Source organism: Armigeres subalbatus, chromosome 2 (genome assembly GCF_024139115.2).
Source record: "Armigeres subalbatus isolate Guangzhou_Male chromosome 2, GZ_Asu_2, whole genome shotgun sequence".
NCBI classification, from domain to species: domain Eukaryota; kingdom Metazoa; phylum Arthropoda; class Insecta; order Diptera; family Culicidae; genus Armigeres; species Armigeres subalbatus.
In genome coordinates, this window is record NC_085140.1 from 138,335,283 (window position 1) to 138,353,022 (window position 17,740).

Genomic DNA, 17,740 nt, shown 5'->3' on the forward strand with positions numbered 1-17,740 from the left:
GAAATTTCGTAGAATTGAGGTAACATGTCAATGTATGGGCGTGATTTTTTTCCCCTGTGGCTTCGATTGCAAAGGTTGAACCGACCGGACGACGAAACTTGTCTACTGTTACTTAACTTATCAAGGTTGCTCTCTATTTTTCCGATAACTTGTGTTGTTTGATGAAAACATTTTCATCGTTCTGCGGACAATTTCCAAAATGGCCACCAAAACCGCTGCGAAGGATAAATCCAAAAATATTATCCGCGATCTGCGGATCCGTAAACTCTGCCTAAATATTTGCGTCGGTGAATCCGGTGACCGGCTGACCCGTGCTGCCAAGGTGTTGGCACAGCTGACTGGCCAGACCCCAGTCTAGTCGAAGGCTCGTTATACTGTGCGGTCCTTTGGTATCCGTCGTAATGAAAAGATCGCCGTTCACTGCACGGTTCGCGGTGCAAAGGCTGAGGAAATTTTGGAGCGTGGTTTGAAGGTCCGTGAATACGAGTTGCGACGTGATAACTTCTCCCAAACCGGCAATTTCGAATTCGGTATTCAGGAACACATCGATCTGGGTATCAAGTACGATCCCTCGATCGGTAATTACGGTCTGGACTTCTATGTTGTGCTGGGACGCCCAGGATACAACGTTGCTCAGAGACGGCGTAAGACCGGCAAGATCGGTTTCATTCATCGCCTGACTAAGGAGGACGCCATGAAGTGGTTCCAGCAGAAGTACGACGGTATCATCCTGAACAGCAAGGCGAAGTAAAATGCGTTCCAAAACCAAGTTTTTACTGTCTTTGTAATAAGCTAGAAGTAACACAAAACAAAATATGAAACCTGCTCTCTATTTCCATCAGCTGACTAAGTGACATAACAAAGATTTTTCTAATACTCGACAAAACTATTTAGTTGTTCAGTCATATCAAACATACCCTCAACCGGGGATTGTTAATTTTTCTAACAATTCTGCGTAAGAGCCTACCAAAACCTGGTCTCATACAATATTTGTATAAGAATGTAGCATTTTTGCATAATATGTCCAGTTTTTCTAATAACTCTGTATAAGAGCCTACCAAAACCTGTATAAGAACTGGACATATTATGCAAAAATGCTACATTCTAAGACAAATATGTTATAAGACCTTACAATTTTGCAATTTTCTTGAAATATGTGTTTGTGAGCTTATATTTTTTGTATAAGAATCTAACAATTTCGCATATAAAGGCTGTCCACGTTAAATTTCGGACACCCATCTTCAAAGGCCATTTTTAAAAATGTTCACGAACCACTGAGAAGATCAATTTACACACAGCTGAACCTCGCCGCTTTATGTGATACTTTCAGCATGTTTTCATTCTCGTACAAATTGATGAAATGGCTAAAAATTATTTGGACATCATCTCAGTGTCCGAAATTTAACGTGGACAGGCTTTATGCCCTTTCCTTATGCAGGAGTTAGTAGGTTATCATACAGAATTGTTAGAAAATCTAACAGTCGCTGGCTGGTTGGGTGTACTAACCGCATAGCATTAACACTGGAAATATTAGAGTACATGTTCTTCGCAAATAACTTGCACTTAGTTAAATATAATGTAAATGCTACTGCGAAATATTTTAACTTGAAAAATAGTTTGTAAAACTTTCAGCGATTTTATGTAAAAATAAAAATATTTTTTAATTGTTTACTTAGCTCAAATATGCTATCATAGCCCGTACAACTTAAAAGGCAAAAATTGAATGCAAAATTTTCGGTGCTACGTCCTAGGCTGCTACTACCTGGAATTGCTAAATTAGACTGAGGTTACCCAATACCGATTTTCAGCTGCAAAATGACAACATCATCACCGTTTTTGCACCTTTGAACATCGTTGCCGCTCGAAAAATAACAATAAAAAACTGTTACCTTGATATTCGATGTGCGCGAGTCGACAAATTTACGTCAGCCATTGGGACCGAACGGTTCGGTACAAGTTCCTTAGTCACATTTCTGGGAAACCTCTCTACATAGTATAAATCGTCTGCTTTCTGTTTCGCTTGCCTCCTACGGCAATGTGTGATGAAGTTTTTTTGCCCTATCTCGTTGCCAGTTCTGGGTTTGTCCATCGGCAAGATTTCATCACACTATAAGGTGGGCATAGTCACATCAGTGCCAAGCTCATGTGGCGTGGCTTAAGATGGCATTGAACCGAATTGAAGAATAATCCTGCATGGGGTGTTGCGGTCGATGATGATTTACTCATCGTGTTGCATTTGTTCATTAATATTTTTGCCAAAAAATTTACAACGAAATACACCGTTTGGCAAAATGGTTTTCTTGTATGTCAGCAGATATCTTCAATTTGGTACATCATAGAATTTAAACATTTTAGTTCAACGGGGCCCTCCTTAGCCGTGCGCTAAAACGCGCGGCTACAAAGCAAGACCATGCTGATGGTGGCTGGGTTCGATTCCCGGTGCCGGTCTAGGCAATTTTCGGATTGGAAATTGTCTCGACTTCCCTGGGCATAAAAGTATCATCGTGCTAGCCTCATGACATACGAATGCAGAAATAGTAACCTGGCTTAGAAACCTCGCAGTTAATAACTGTGGAAGTGCTTAACGAATACTAAGCCGCGAGGCGGCTCTGTCCCAGTGTGGGGATGTAATGCCAATAAGAAGAAGAAGAAGAATTCAACTTAACAGGATCAGGTTTTATCGTTGTTTCACAGACATCTTTGGGCATATCACTGCTAGATTTGTGTTTTCTTAACCTAATTTCAGTAGTTTTGCTAAAAAATCGATACAAAAGACGATGTACAGTATGGCCTAATAACAAGGTATTTATTGATGTTGTCAACAGGTAAGATTGACCAAATCGAAACCTAGCTCTGCGTGCATTTGAACTATGCGTTCTGGTCATTCCTCTTGCTGCCTTAGCACGATTGCAACAGACTTTTATGAATAATGAACCCTATCCGAAAGAAAAACAGAATTTGATGCTTTTCTTAAAACGTACATTAACCCTCACTTTTGAAGTCACGTTCAAATAAACATGGGACATCGATTTTAGATTTAAGCTTGAGGAACGGATGATAAAAAAAAATACTTTACTAGTCGACCGTTCTGTTTTACAATTTGATTGGGTTCATAATTGAGAGACTGTTACAGACGACACCGGCACTGCTATGGTTAGCTTATATTCATCCTATCGGACGCAAACAAATGATAAGCAAATTATTCTAGCTTGTTTGACTGTACGCACTGTGGTTGCTATCGAGATTGGCCAACAGACAACAAATATGCACAAATGAATAGTCTTCTTGGGAGTGGAAATAGATTATCAGTGTACGTGGCTTGAAGTTTCTCTAAATAAAGGTGAATAACGATGATGGTCCCCTTCTTACAGTCAGTATAGCATTCTACAAGAAAAATAAATTAACTGTCATCGCGGCACTGGAAACGAACATTAGATTAGTAGAGTTTGAAGTAGCCAGTTGTTTTGTTGCCAAATCAAAGCTGATCAGATTCTTAAACTTGAAATTTTAAGAAAATTATTCTGTATCTGTAATCAAAAAACACTAAACTCGTCTCATGGCAGGTGAAAATTTTAACTCTTTAGCTCGATATCCTTCTTTACTCGATTGTTCCCTCAATATCGAGTTAATGAGAACTCATCGCAACGCGTTATTCCAATACAAACAAACTTTATGTTTTCACAGCGTTTGGGTTAAAATGATTTAAAACCCGCTCATTCATAAATCGCAAAATCCCACCAATCAGCATTCTACTGACAGCCCGAGAGGTAAAATATTTTCCCGGATTATATTTCGTTCCCGGTAGCGAGACGACAATCTCCTATGATCTACCATATGAGCGCCCATTGTCGGTTGCGGCTTAAAAGTGAGCATACACACCGTCAGCATCCAGAGGATAGTTATCGACAGTCGCGGCGTCGCGTCGGGTTGACGACGGGTTTTAAATGCTTCAGTAACCTAATTCCTCCGCTGAAGACGATTCCCCACGCTCAGATGGGTTGAGGTCGCCGAAAAGCTGTAGCTTCCAGAGGGATTTGAATATCATTTTTTTTCGGATCCGTACTCCAGTAGGGCGGGAATCTATTTCGGTGCATACCGAGCGGGCGTGTTGATCGTCTTCAACCTGTGACTAGTTTCCAATCTTATCTGCTGGCGCGGGATTATTCCGAGCCGAGATTTACTTACGAAGCATGAAATCGAACTTAGGAAGTGAGTCATAAAACGTACGATGTCAAGCGAGTCAGTAGATGAAAGGCGGTCTTCCAAATAGTTATCGCCTGGTCGATGGGTTCGATTCTTTTTCCGAGGTGGAAATTTGGTTCCAAACGGTGAAAACAAACAAGCGTGATGAGTCGTTACCGCGCCTTGTTTGGTACACACCATTTAGCTTGTTTGGAAATCGTGTGAAAGACAATATGATCAAATACAGTATAAATCTTCAATGATTTCGGCTCGCTACTCGACTGTTGGGAAGCGTTTGGGAGTGAGGAACTATACTTTTTATGATGGCTATAAATTTTGAAGAGAGCTGCTATGGAAGGAGTGCTTTGAACTAAAAGAAATGTCCAACACGTCTAGATTAATATTCAAGGAGAGAAACATGGTGTTGGGATATGCAAGCTAGAATTTTATTAACACTGTTTTAGGTGTTGCAGTCACAATCTTCAGTGTTGGAGTTTGCTCATTCATTAAGGCAGCTTTAATTTGAAATCAAGTAATCAGCAATTATCACACCACTCACTCACCTAACCGTCAATGATTTACACACTAATCACGCTGATCGTGCTCAGTATCAACCACAACGCTACCACCAGAACCTGAAGTGCAATTAGTGCAATTAGGGAAAAGGACGGCTTTGGCAGGTTTTATTCTATTATTGTCAGGGGGTTTTTCGACTTAATTTTATAAAATTTGGCCACAATATTCTTTGATATGCAAAGAATGTTTAGGCCAAATTTGAGAATGATCAGTCATAAAAAAACCCCTGACAATAATAGGCCAAAACCTGCCAAAGCCGTCATTCCCCTACTTAATCATCTATTTCCGATACTCGGCCAAAGTTACTCTGTATGATTTTTATTCCATAACCCGCATCTACACCATAATAAACACCTTAATAAAGATTAAAAAAAAAGCATCTACACCATCTATATACATAGAAATGAATTTCTGTGTATCTGAACCTTATAGACTCCGAAACTACTTAACCGATCGGCGTGAGAATTTGTATGCAGAAGTTTTTGGGGCCGGGGAAGGTTCGAGACCTCTTCCTCCTTGGGAAAGGGGGGCTCCCATACAAATGGAACAGAAATTTATGCACAACTGGAGAAGTCAAGTCAGTCAACAGTCAACTCAATACCGTCGTAGAAAGAATTCCGAAGGGTGATATCAAGATCTGTTTCGGCGACTACAATGCGAAGATCGGATCCGACAACTCGAACCATGAGTGCATTATGGAACGCCATGGTCTCGGAGAAATGAGCGAAAACGGAGAGCTGTTCGCAGAATTTTGTGGTAATAGCAACATGGCGATCGGGGATCGCTCTTCCCTCATCGACCGGTTCAAAAGATCACGTGGGTCTCCCATGACGGCTTTACAGAAAATCAAATCGACCACATCTGCATCAGCCGAAAATGGAGACGGAGCCTTCTTGATGTACGGAATAAACGCAGTGCCGACTGCCGATATCGCGTCTGATCATCACCTCCTCATCGGCGAAATACGCCTGCGCATTGCGCGGATTCGTCGGCAGAAGGAGAGAGTTGGACGACGATTCAACACACGCTGACTGGAAGATGTCACGGTAAAACGGTCCTTCGTTGAAGAACTGGAGACGTGTGCTGCAGATATTTCGGAAGGTGGCAGCGTGGAAGACCAATGGACCGCCATCAAGAATGCCTTCATCGCCACCAGCGAGAACAATCTGGGCGAACTACGCACCCAGAGAAAACAATTGATCACCGATGAGACCTGGAGGAAGATAGAGGAGCGAAGAGAGCCAAAGCCGCGATAGACCGAGCGATCGAAGACCAGAGGAGCCAAAATCTTAGCCCGTCAACGATACGCGGCTTGAGAAGGAAGTAAAACGCTCATGTCGACGGGACAAGCGAGCGTGGGCAGACTCTCTGGCCGACGAAGGAGAGAGAGCCGCCGCAACCGGGGACATCCGCCTCCTCTACGATATCTCACGACGCTTAAGCGGGGCGAAGATGAATGCAACGATGCCTGTGAAAGACGCGAATGATCAGTTATTGACCGACCCAACTGACCAGCTGAAACGCTGGTTCGAGCACTTCGAACTACTTTTTCAAGTGCCAGCCAGGCCATCACCACCTCGGCATGATCTGCCTAGGATCCGACGTATAACACGCGTCAATACCGAAGCTCCATCACTGCTAGAGATTACAACAGCCATCCAAAGCATGAAATCGAATAAAGCCTCAGGGGTCGACCGCATATCAGCCGAGATGCTCAAAGCTGACCCCATGACATTCGCTCAACTACTGCATCGTTTATTTCGTAATATCTGGCACACCGCAACTTTCCCGGTCGACTGGATGCAAGGTATCTTAGTGAAGGTGCCCAAAAAGGGTGACCTGACTGTATGCGATAACGGGCGAGGCATTATGTTGCTGTGAACCGTTCTCAAAGTTCTGTGCAAAATTATCCTAGCCCGGATTCAGTAGAAGATCGATGCGACTCTCCGGCGGCAGCAAGCCGGATTCCGTGCCGGAAGATCCTGTGTGGATCATATTGTCACGCTCCGCATCATTCTGGAGCAGGTCAACGAATTCCAAGAGTCCCTTTACTTGGTATTCATTGACTACGAAAAAGCTTTCGACCGTCTCAATTACGAGAATATGTGGGGCGCCCTGAGGCGCAAGGGAGTTACTAAGAAAATCATCGGCCTCATCGAAGCACGAGGCCTTTCATGTAGAGTGCTGCACAATGGGGTCCTGTCCGACCCTATCCGGGTCGTAGCTGGTGTGAGGCAAGGATGTATTCTATCACCGTTACTGTTCCTCATCGTAATCGATGAGATTCTGGTAGATGCGATTGACCGTGAACCAAACCGCGGGCTGTTATGGCAGCCTATAACCATGGAGCACCTAAACGACTTCGAATTGGCGGATGACGTTGCACTCCTCGCGCAACGGAGCTCTGATATGCAGAGTAAGCTCAACGAGAATGTTGAAAGCTTCCAATATCTTGGTAGCCAAATGGCGTCAGACGGCGGTACCAAGATCAACAAAGGCGCACGGATCAAGAAAGCAAGGGCTGCCTTTGCGAGTTTAAGAAATATCAGGAAAAACAGGCAGATAAGTGAACGCACCAAAATACGAATTTTCAACTCTAACGTGAAATCTGTGCTGTTATACGCTAGCGAAACATGGTGTGTGTTTGTGGAGAACACTCAACGGCTGCAGGTGTTCGGAGTATGAGTCATGTTCGGAATTTGAGTCAAATTGTTATGTGATTTAAAAGCATGTTCTAGAGTTTTGTACTGAATAGCTTAGTACGTAGATCATCTTCTCTACTTTCACGGAACATGAACACAGAGCCCGGTGCAGCGCACATGTGTTATTTTTATATGAGCAGTTAAGGTGGTTGTATGAAAAAGAAGATGTAAATAAAATACAAGAAAGAGAACGAATGAATGATCAACATTTGAACCTTATTCCCGTACGAATGGTTTTGGAGGTCGAACCATCTCCACTGTGGATAGGCATGCCCACAACCAATTCGCGAATCACGGGTCAAGTGGTTGTTTGTTTTTCTTCTTCATTGCCATACTCGAAGCGGAAGCGAAATAAATCAATTCCTTTCCCGGTTGCTTTTTTTTTCTTTGCCGCGCTTCTAACTGGTCCTTCTCTCCGCCGTCAGTCGACGCAGGACCAATGATCATAATAATAATGAACACTTGAAATTACTCTGCCCGGGAAGATCGACGATGAATGACGATGAAGAGAAACAGCACGGGGCTGCATGGATAAACCAGAAAAAAATAACGCGGATAATTAACTACACACGAAATTCCGAAAAAAGAAATAGCGACCGATCGCCCGAAGACAATATTTTTGCGAGCCGGCACAACCTAGTCAAAGGGTATCACATGTGCAAAAAAGTTAATTTTCCATGCTATTCAGATATTGCTAGGGTCAATGTATCTACCACATAAATATAATGATTTTTTGGATTCAAATAATACATATATATAAAATTCAGATAACAGCAACAAAAAGTACTCAAAGTGTTATTGGAACAATTTTCAAAACAATCAATGTTAATTACATCCACCCTAGTTGTCGATGTTTCAAATCTTTGTCACGCTGTAGGTGAATCTGCCTTGGGCCAGATATATTTGGCGGCAGTCGGGTTCCTTTTAAGACAGACGAAATTGATTATATCTTATAACAGTTGAAAAAAAAAACAAACGAATGCTAATGGTGAAATATTTTACCTGAACTGAATAGTGGCCGGCAAAGCATGCCTAGATACCGGTCAACGTACGCGTCGTCGTGATACAAAATTATAGGGAAGCAGTTTTCGATTCTTCTACTGGAAATCATACCTATCCAGTATTTAGAGCACTGAAAAGTTGCTTCAAAAACTGCGACCACTTGCGTGTGTTTTATTCTTCTGACGGTGATTGTTTTTTTGGAAACATTCATTATATTTTACATAATTCAATTCTAGTTCTATTAAGAACTAGCGAGTACCAGATTTTCTTAAAATGCTATTTGAAAACTCGATCGATGCTTAACTAATTATGGTTTCAATTACGATCATTCATAAATGTCACAGGTAAGATTCTTTTTTCGATATACATTCCAACGCTTCAAGAATGTCGATTAATGTGGTGTTAATTAAGTAAGAATTATTTATTCCAAGCATATTTTGCATAGCTCTGAATTTCAAACACGAGCGAACTGAACAACCAAAATAAACACCTCATTAATAAAACACAGTGTCATATGTAGGTATGTGGCAAAGCAATCACTTGGAATAAGCCAGCTGTTTGTCATCATGTATCCTATTAGCATTGAAAGTGATTGCACTTTGTTCACGAAGATTGTTTTATCTGATGAAGAACAACGTTTGACAAACATTTTACCAAATTATTTTGAATATTTAAAACCCTGATTAATCCGTCTAACGGTAAGGTTGCCTTTCTCGTGCATTATGAAAACAGTATACTTGGCCATAACTTTCGAGCCCATAGTCCGATCCGGCACATTTTCGACAGGAAATAATGAGACAGTATTTCGCATTGGGCCATTGAATCATGGAGCGGTGAGCACAACAGCAAGAGAAGTGACAGGCACTGCTCAGAGAGGCGACCTAGAACGGGTTGGTTCGATGAGAAGTGTCAGAGATTGACAGACGAGAAAAAACGATGCTACTGAGTCGGATGTTGGTATCAGAGATGCCAGATTTGAAGACATGTCTTCAATTTGAAGACATTTGAATCTCCGTGAAGACATATATTTAGTGAAGACATTTTGAAGACTTTTCAAAATATTTGAAGACTTGTATACTTATTTGAAGATACTTGAAGACAATCAATAAGCCAGCGAATAGAAAATACAATTCACTTATAAATTCTGCTACCTCTATATGTAAATTTAATAAGTTATAATAGTCTTTGTCTCGGGCTTAGAATCTCAAATATAAAAATACATTCACATTAGCCGAGTGATAACTGTAACGCATTTTAGACCTCATGGCGGCGGCGTCGTTTTTGGCGTGTCTGTGAAAAGGTATTTCGATCATTACATCGGAACGCAATGACCGCTCTAATATACGGCAAACATAAGCAGAATTCTTCTATGACTAGATTTAATGTATTCAACCGTTGAGCTAGAACCAGATTTTTTTTTTCTAAATTCCTTCTGAATTCATCTGATCTTTTTGGCGTTTCCATTCCATCATTCCACATTCCTCTAAATATCCGTTGGGAAACTCTTTGAATTTCCCGTGGATTTTTAAAAGAATTTTCAGTGAAAATTTAATAGAATTTTTTGTGTAAAATAAGAAGAATTTCCGATGAGCTCCCACAAAAAAATTCTTTTTTATTTCCTCAAGAATTTTGTCTCAATATGGAAATTACATAGAAAATTCTACCGAATGTCGACAAGAAATTGAAATTGTTTTGGTGTTAAAAAGATATTTCTCAGAATTTCCATGGTAAATTACTACAGAAAAATGTTCTTAAAACAAATCCCGAGGAAACTTGATACACGCTTTCGTAAAATTCTTCCTTGAATTCCTTTGGTAATTCTTCTATAAATATCTTTGGTCATTCTTCCATTATTTTCTCTGAGAAAAATCGTTCTGGTATTCTTTCTGAATTTTTTCCTAAATTTCCTCCACGAATTTGTCCGGAAGTTTCAGGGATTTCTCCAAAAAATTCTCCAGGAATTCCTTTGGAATTTCCTCTAAGAGCTCCTCCGTAAGATCGTCCAAGATATCATTCGGAAGATCCTCCAGAATTCCTCCGGTAGTTCCTTCATGAACTCCTCCAGCAGTTTTTTTTAGGAATTCCTCCGGAAGTTCTTCCAGAAATTCTTTCGAAAGTTCCCCCAGGAATTCCCGCGGAAGCTTCTTTAGGGATCTCTCCGGAAGTTTCTCCAGGAATTATTCTGGAAGATTCTCCAAGAATGTTTCCGAAAGATTCTCCAAGAATGCCTCTGGAAGTATACTATGGAATTTCTCTGGTATTTCCTCCAGAATTTCTTTCGGAAATTTCTGCAGAAATATCTCAAAAAGATCCTCTAAGAATTCATTCAGAGGTTTGTTTAGAAATTTCTAAACAAGAAGGAATTCCTGTAGGAACTTCAGGGTAAATTCCAGAGGAATTTTCTGGTGAAATTCCTGAAGGATTTTCTTGATGAATTTCTGAAGGATATTCTTAGGAATTGCTAAATGAATTTCCGGTGGAATTCCTGAACACCGGGAAATTCTTCAGTAATTCCTAAGGAATATCCTTCAGAAATTCATCAGGAGAATCCTTCAGGAATTTCTCCAGCAAATCCTTCCGAAATTTATTCTGAAGTTCCTACATTCCTGAAAATCCTCCAGCAATTCCTCCGGAAGTTCCTTCAAGAAATCCTTTGGATGTTCCAACAGGAAATCTTCGGGAAATTTCGTCAGGAGTTTTAGAAGTAATTAGAAGCTCCATCCAGAAGAAATTAGTATAAGTAATAAGAAGCTCCATCAAGGATTTATCCGGAAGTTGCTCCAGAAATTTATCCGGAAGTTCCTACAAAAAATCTCATGGTAAACTTTGAATCCGTACAGGACATTCTTAAAAAAATAATTTGGAAGAGTTCCACGTAGAAGTTCAGTAAAAATAGCCAGTGGAATTTCAACCAGACTAAATAAAAAATCCAGCGAAACTCGTTATACACTATCTCGTGAAAATTTTAAATTAAATATAAATATTCAAAAAATATTTAAACTATATTTAAAAAATATTCTCTAAAATTCTTACAATTTAAGTATTAAAAAAATAAACATCATTCCACATCAATATTGTAGGCGTAGCACCAACTTAGAATTCGGAAGTCGGGACTTCCGAACCGAATTTTCTACCGAAGTTTTATCTGTCAAACTAATTGATGCGTTGTTTAGCGCATCTTTAGGCGAATCCAGCGCACTACTTCCGAAGTTGGAAAAGTTGCCTGTTGTTGCCTGTATCTGGAGAAAAATTCAACTTCGGTACAAAAAGCGTTCTAACTTTGTTCCGGATAGACAATAAAATAAGGACTTGATTGAATTTACAGACCTATTGGATTTTGAAATTTCTCGCTGATATTCATAATATTAATATTGAAGACATTTGAAGACATTTTTAAACGACTGTGAATACATTTGAAAATATCATCTGGCATCCCTGGTTGGTATCGGGTACGCGGATGCATAGAGATCGGTATATAGAAGCAAGAGCATCCGAAAATCGAACCTATGGTGAATCAGTTAACAGAATAAACATTAGCGACGATGGACAAGCTGTGGAGCCGCCTACACTAGACGAGGTTAGAAAAACCAATAAAAGGGTTGAAAAACAATAAAGCTGCGGGGAAGGACCAGCTCCCGGCTGAACTTCTCAAACATGGCAGTGAGCAGCTTTATGAAGTCCTGCACCATATTATGTTTAGATACCAAAAGTGATATTGATAATGCTCTCGTGGCTTTGACAAATTTAATTGTCGAAGCCAGAGGCATTGCAATTCCTAAATTAAATTCAACTCCATTATTATTGACGGCACGGCAAATGCTGGGTAAAGCGTACCATTGGTACTTCGCGTACCTGAAGGAATGAAATAGACCCCATCTCGCGGTCCTTAGCCTCTTACCCAGCAACTCCTATCCCTACCTGCCCGCGGTGCTGGCCGGGATACGAGCAACCTTAGGGAACCGGTGGGAACTATGGTCGTATGCTGACAGGGAAGGGGGGGTTTGCTCCTCTCCGGAGGTGTAAATTTTATTGAGCGTCTGTTCTCCATGTCAGGATCGGCTCACAACAGCGTCTGTTCTCCATGTTAGGGAGCGGCTGATCATCGTCCGAGTGCCAGCGAGGGACTCTAAGTGAAACTGTGCACATGGTCCACCGGAAATAAGGAGGAATGGTCCTCCGGAAATTTAGGGGGTTTGGTGTCAGACCCTGCAAGCCAGCCAAAAAAAAAACTCACGCGACGAACAATCAACAAGAGAGTACGGACCGGAACCATCGGCGAAGACCACTGCGACGAAAAGGGACTAGCGATTGGAAACTCGGTTCGTGGAACTGCAAATCTCTCAACTTCATCGGGAGCACACGCATACTCGCCGATGTGCTCAAGGACCGTGGATTCGGCATTGTAGCGCTGCAGGAGGTTTGTTGGAAGGGATCAATGGTGCGAACGTTTAGAGGTAATCATACCATCTACCAGAGCTGAGGCAACACACATGAGCTGGGAACAGCTTTCATAGTGATGGGCGATATGCAAAGGCGCGTGATCGGGTGGTGGCCGATCAATGAAAGAATGTGCAAGTTGAGGATCAAAGGCCGGTTCTCCCGCCTTTTTCAGGAGAAGAAACGCCGCCTGGAAGAAGCGGAGTGCGAGGAGATGGAACAGCTGTGCCGTTCTCAAGATACACGCAAGTTCTATCAGAAGCTCAACGCATCCGGCAAAGGCTTCGTGCCGCGAGCCAAAATGTGCCGGGATAAGGATGGGAGCATCTTGACGGACGAACGTGTGGTGATCGAAAGGTGGAAGCAGCACTACGAGGAACATCTGAATGGCGCTGAGAGTACAAGCAGTGAAAATCAAGGCAGCGTAGGAGATGACTACGTCAGTTCAGCGGACGATGGAAGCCAACCTGCCCCCACCTTGAGGGAAGTTAAGGATGCCATCCAACAGCTAAATACCAATAAAGCAGCTGGTAAGGATGGTATCGGAGCTGAGCTCATCAAGATGGGCCCGGAAAAGCTGGCCACTTGCCTGCACAAACTGATAGTCAGAATCTGGGAAACCGAACAGTTACCGGAGGAGTGGAAGGAAGGGGTTATATGCCCCATCTACAAGAAAGGCGACAAACTGGAGTGTGAGAATTTTCGAGCGATCACCATCCTTAATGCCGCCTACAAAGTGATATCCCAGATCATCTTCCGTCGTCTGTCACCATTAGTGAACGAGTTCGTGGGAAGTTATCAAGCCGGCTTCGTTGACGGCCGCTCGACAACGGACCAGATCTTTACTGTACGGCAAATCCTTCAAAAATGCCGTGAATACCAGGTCCCAACGCACCATCTGTTCGTTGATTTCAAGGCGGCATACGACAGTATAGACCGCTTAGAACTATGGAAAATTATGGAAGAGAACAGCTTCGAGGAACGCTTACCAGACTGATCAAAGCAACGGTGGATGGTGTGCAAAACTGTGTGAAGATTTCGGGCGAACACTCCAGTTCGTTCGAATCGCGCCGGGGACTAAGACAAGGTGATGGACTTTCGTGCCTGTTATTCAACATTGCGCTAGAAGCTGTCATGCGGAGAGCCGGGTGTAACAGCCGGGGTACGATTTTCAACAGATCCAGTCAATTTATTTGCTTCGCGGATGACATGGACATTGTCGGCCGAACATTTGCAAAGGTGGCAGCACTGTACACCCGCCTGAAACGTGAAGCAACAAAAGTTGGACTGGTGGTGAATGCATCAAAGCAGTGGCGTAGCCAGAAAATGGTTTGGGGGGGGGTTTCAGAACATTTTTTTTTGGAAAAAAAAGTTTCTTCTAAAAAATTTGTCTCTGGGGGGGTTGATGATGATGATGATGATACTACCATCTATTGTAGCAAGGCACCTGCCGATAGCACTGGCCATATCTGACAAACGATTTGATCATGATTATGCTATTGTTTGTATTTCATCAGACTCCTGTGTGAAGGGCCAAAAATGGGTGGGGTGGTTCCATAAGCAAAGACGCTTATGCGAATCCACGGGATGAATAGAGAATCTCCTTCAAGAAGAAAGTTCATACATGCAATATTATAATCTAGCCTTCGTTTCCCAGATTGACCCAATAGATGGGGAGAAGAGCCCGCCCTTTATCCACGAGATGTTAACAACAGGAAGTTGGCGATTCCACTCTTCCTATCCAAATCGCTTCAATCGGGTGCCCTGATGGTTCTTTTTTTATATAATCATATGCGTTTAATATAATTTATCAATATATATAATGGAATTTTCTCACCAAATTCCTGTCCGAGAAAACTGCAGCTCCCTCGTTTGACTTGACTGGGCGAGATCCTTTCTTGAATTTGTCTCTGGGGGGGGGGGGGGGGGTTGTGCCCAAAACCACCCCCGTGGCTACGCCACTGCATCAAAGACCAAGTACATGCTTGTGGGCGGAACCGAGCGCGACAGGGCCCGCCTGGGAAGCAGTGTTACGATAGACGGGGATACCTTCGAGGTGGTCGAGGAATTCGTCTACCTCGGATCCTTGCTAACGGCTGACAACAACGTTAGTCGTGAAATAAGAAAGCGCATCATCTATGGAAGTCGGGTCTACTACGGGCTCCAGAAGAAACTGCGGTCGAAAAAGATTCGCCACCGCACCAAATGTGTCATGTACAAGACGCTTGTAAGACCGGTTGTCCTCTACGGACATGAAACATGGACAATGCTCGAGGAGGACTTGCAAGCACTCGGAGTATTCGAGAGACGGGTGCTTAGGACCATCTTTGGCGGTGTGCAAGAGGAAGGTGTTTGGCGGCGAAGAATGAACCATGAGCTCGCCCAACTCTACGGCAAACCCAGTATCCAGGAGGTGGCTAAAGCCGGAAGGGTACGATGGGCAGGACATGTTGCAAGAATGCCGGACAGCAACCCTGCAAAGATGGTGTTCGCTTCCAATCCGGCAGGTACGAGACGGCGTGGAGCGCAGCGAGCGAGATGGGCAGACCAGGTGCAAAACGACTTGGCGAGCGTGGGGCGTATCCGAGGATGGAGATATGCGGCCTCGAACCGTGTATTGTGGCATCAAATTGTTGATTCAGTGTTATCTGTTTAGATGTAAACTAAATAAATGAATGAATTATTGACGGCGATCTTCAGCTACCATTCTTAAAAATGTGAGGCGAAAGCAATACCAAAGAACTCGCGTTCCCACGTTGAAAGTTATTTGACGAGATTTGCAAAATGAAATTGAAAATCCAACTTAATTCTCCGAGTGGTGATACTGCCTTTCTCGCATTTAGCCAAGACGCCAACCTTATATGGTGAAATGAACCATTTTCTTAATAACTTTTGAACGCAACAGCCGATCGCCACAAAATTCAATAGTGATCTACAAGGCTTTACCACCTTTCGAATTCAACGTGTTCAACGAAGCATCAAGGCCCAAGTGTGAAATTCGTCTATTTCGGAAGAGGAATATACATGAAGCGAAAGTTGGTCGCTGAAGAAACGCTATAGTGATCAAATTTTTATCGATTTTAATATGAAAACCCAGAATAATCCACCTAGCGGTGATGCCTTTCTCGTGTATTATACAACAAGAAAACACATAATAGTAACAAGAAAAGCACATGAGAGAGGTCAAAATGGCACTTTAGGGTGGCAGATCCAGTTATATTCATCAATATATATTTATTTGCGTTCATTTGAATACATTACTGCCTTTAAAAAAAATCCGCAAAATATGAAACGCCTGTTAAAATTAGGAAGCTGTCCCGTTTTCTATCTCTCTAAACATATGTTCATCTTTTCGCGAAACAAAGAAATGCAACACTAATGTTGTCGCATACTTTTGCTAACATGTGTGTTCACTGCTGGAAAAACTTGAATTAGGATCAAATTAATCCTGTCCATTATTTTGTATGGAATGAAAATAGTAGCCACGAGATGAAGTCCAGAAGCAGTAACCATACCTCATTGAGGTTTTATACTTACTTATGGTAGATGAGACTGGGGAGACTTGATACCCTCTTTCTCATTTTTGCCAAAAATGAATAAACTTACGCGATTTTCGCAGAGACTCTCTAAGAAATATATAATTTAACTTTACTGATGTGTGACAGTCTGTTAATTGGTTGTTGTTATTGATACACAATCGAGTTTTTGGAGAGCTACCAAAAATCGAATTTAAGAATATTTCGAGGGTAGTCGATCCCTCCCCAAGAACATGCTTTGATAAAAGTAGATCTTTTAAATATTTTTTCTCCAAAGTACGCAGATTTTCCGATTTGTTGTGCTTATTCATGGACGATTCTCGATATGGAATTTGTAAATGCATGTAATATTAGAATTTGGGGAGACTTGATCATCTCTCAATGATATCTACCCAATAAATATTTTTTTCGAGCCAACCCTCCATCAACCAAATGAGGAATCAAGTGTCCCCATATTGACGCAACAACATGAATTCCAAGTATCCTAAAACTGTGACGAAATGATGAGATTTTGGCCAGTACTAATCTGTTAGCATATTTATGGCTTTGTGCTGTAAAAAAACTTAAAGCATTTGATCATTGTTAGGAAAAGCTGTTCAAATTCGGCGTGGCCACTAAAAAATGTTTCGGAGGGTCGAAACAATCAAACCGTCCTGCAGAATAAATACGGTTGTCAATCCAAAATATAACTCACCCCATAAAGATCATTTCTCTAGAGGATCTATACTGAAAATACGGTAGAACAAAACTACCTTGGTTCTCCGTAAAATTGGGGGGATCTAGTTTCCCAAGGGATCAAGTCTCCCCACCTTCCCTTACATACAGTGAACTCTCCCTTACTCGATGTGAATCCTGGCTACTATGAATACCAATGTGATAGGAAAGTACCATGTATTGCGTGTAATTCTTCTTGGTTGTAGGAAACGTATTTTTCGTTCATTTCTAATTCCAGCAGTTACAGCTATACCATCAATTTTCAACTGACTCACCTGTGTCCCGTGTAGATTTTTCTTAACGCAATGAAATCGTATCCGATTCGCGAATTTGTTAACTTAGTTCCATAATTAAATTTCAGATCAGTACTGAAACCAACTTCTATTCATAACACTCATGCATTTTTCATCGTTCACTGATTTACTCGTCAATTGAAAGAATCATTAGTTGGTCACTAAATCTCTCGTGGCGCGTGCATCGCATTTGCATTGGTTAATGATTTCCCCAGCTAAGTGAAAACAACAGATATTGTTAAAGTTTGTAAAACGATGAAGCTGAAGAGTGAATGTCCAATGTGTTATGTATGTTTGC

General features: G+C 41.9%; 1 protein-coding gene and 1 pseudogene across 1 annotated transcript in view; one reads left to right on the forward strand and one right to left on the reverse strand.

Moving 5' to 3' along the window:
• The window catches only part of LOC134210902 (protein windpipe), a 194,500-nt gene that overhangs the window by 174,153 nt on the left and 2,607 nt on the right, over nucleotides 1-17,740 (reverse strand). The gene's annotated exons all lie outside the window — the stretch shown is intronic.
• Nucleotides 142-824, forward strand: LOC134215178 (large ribosomal subunit protein uL5-like; annotated as a pseudogene).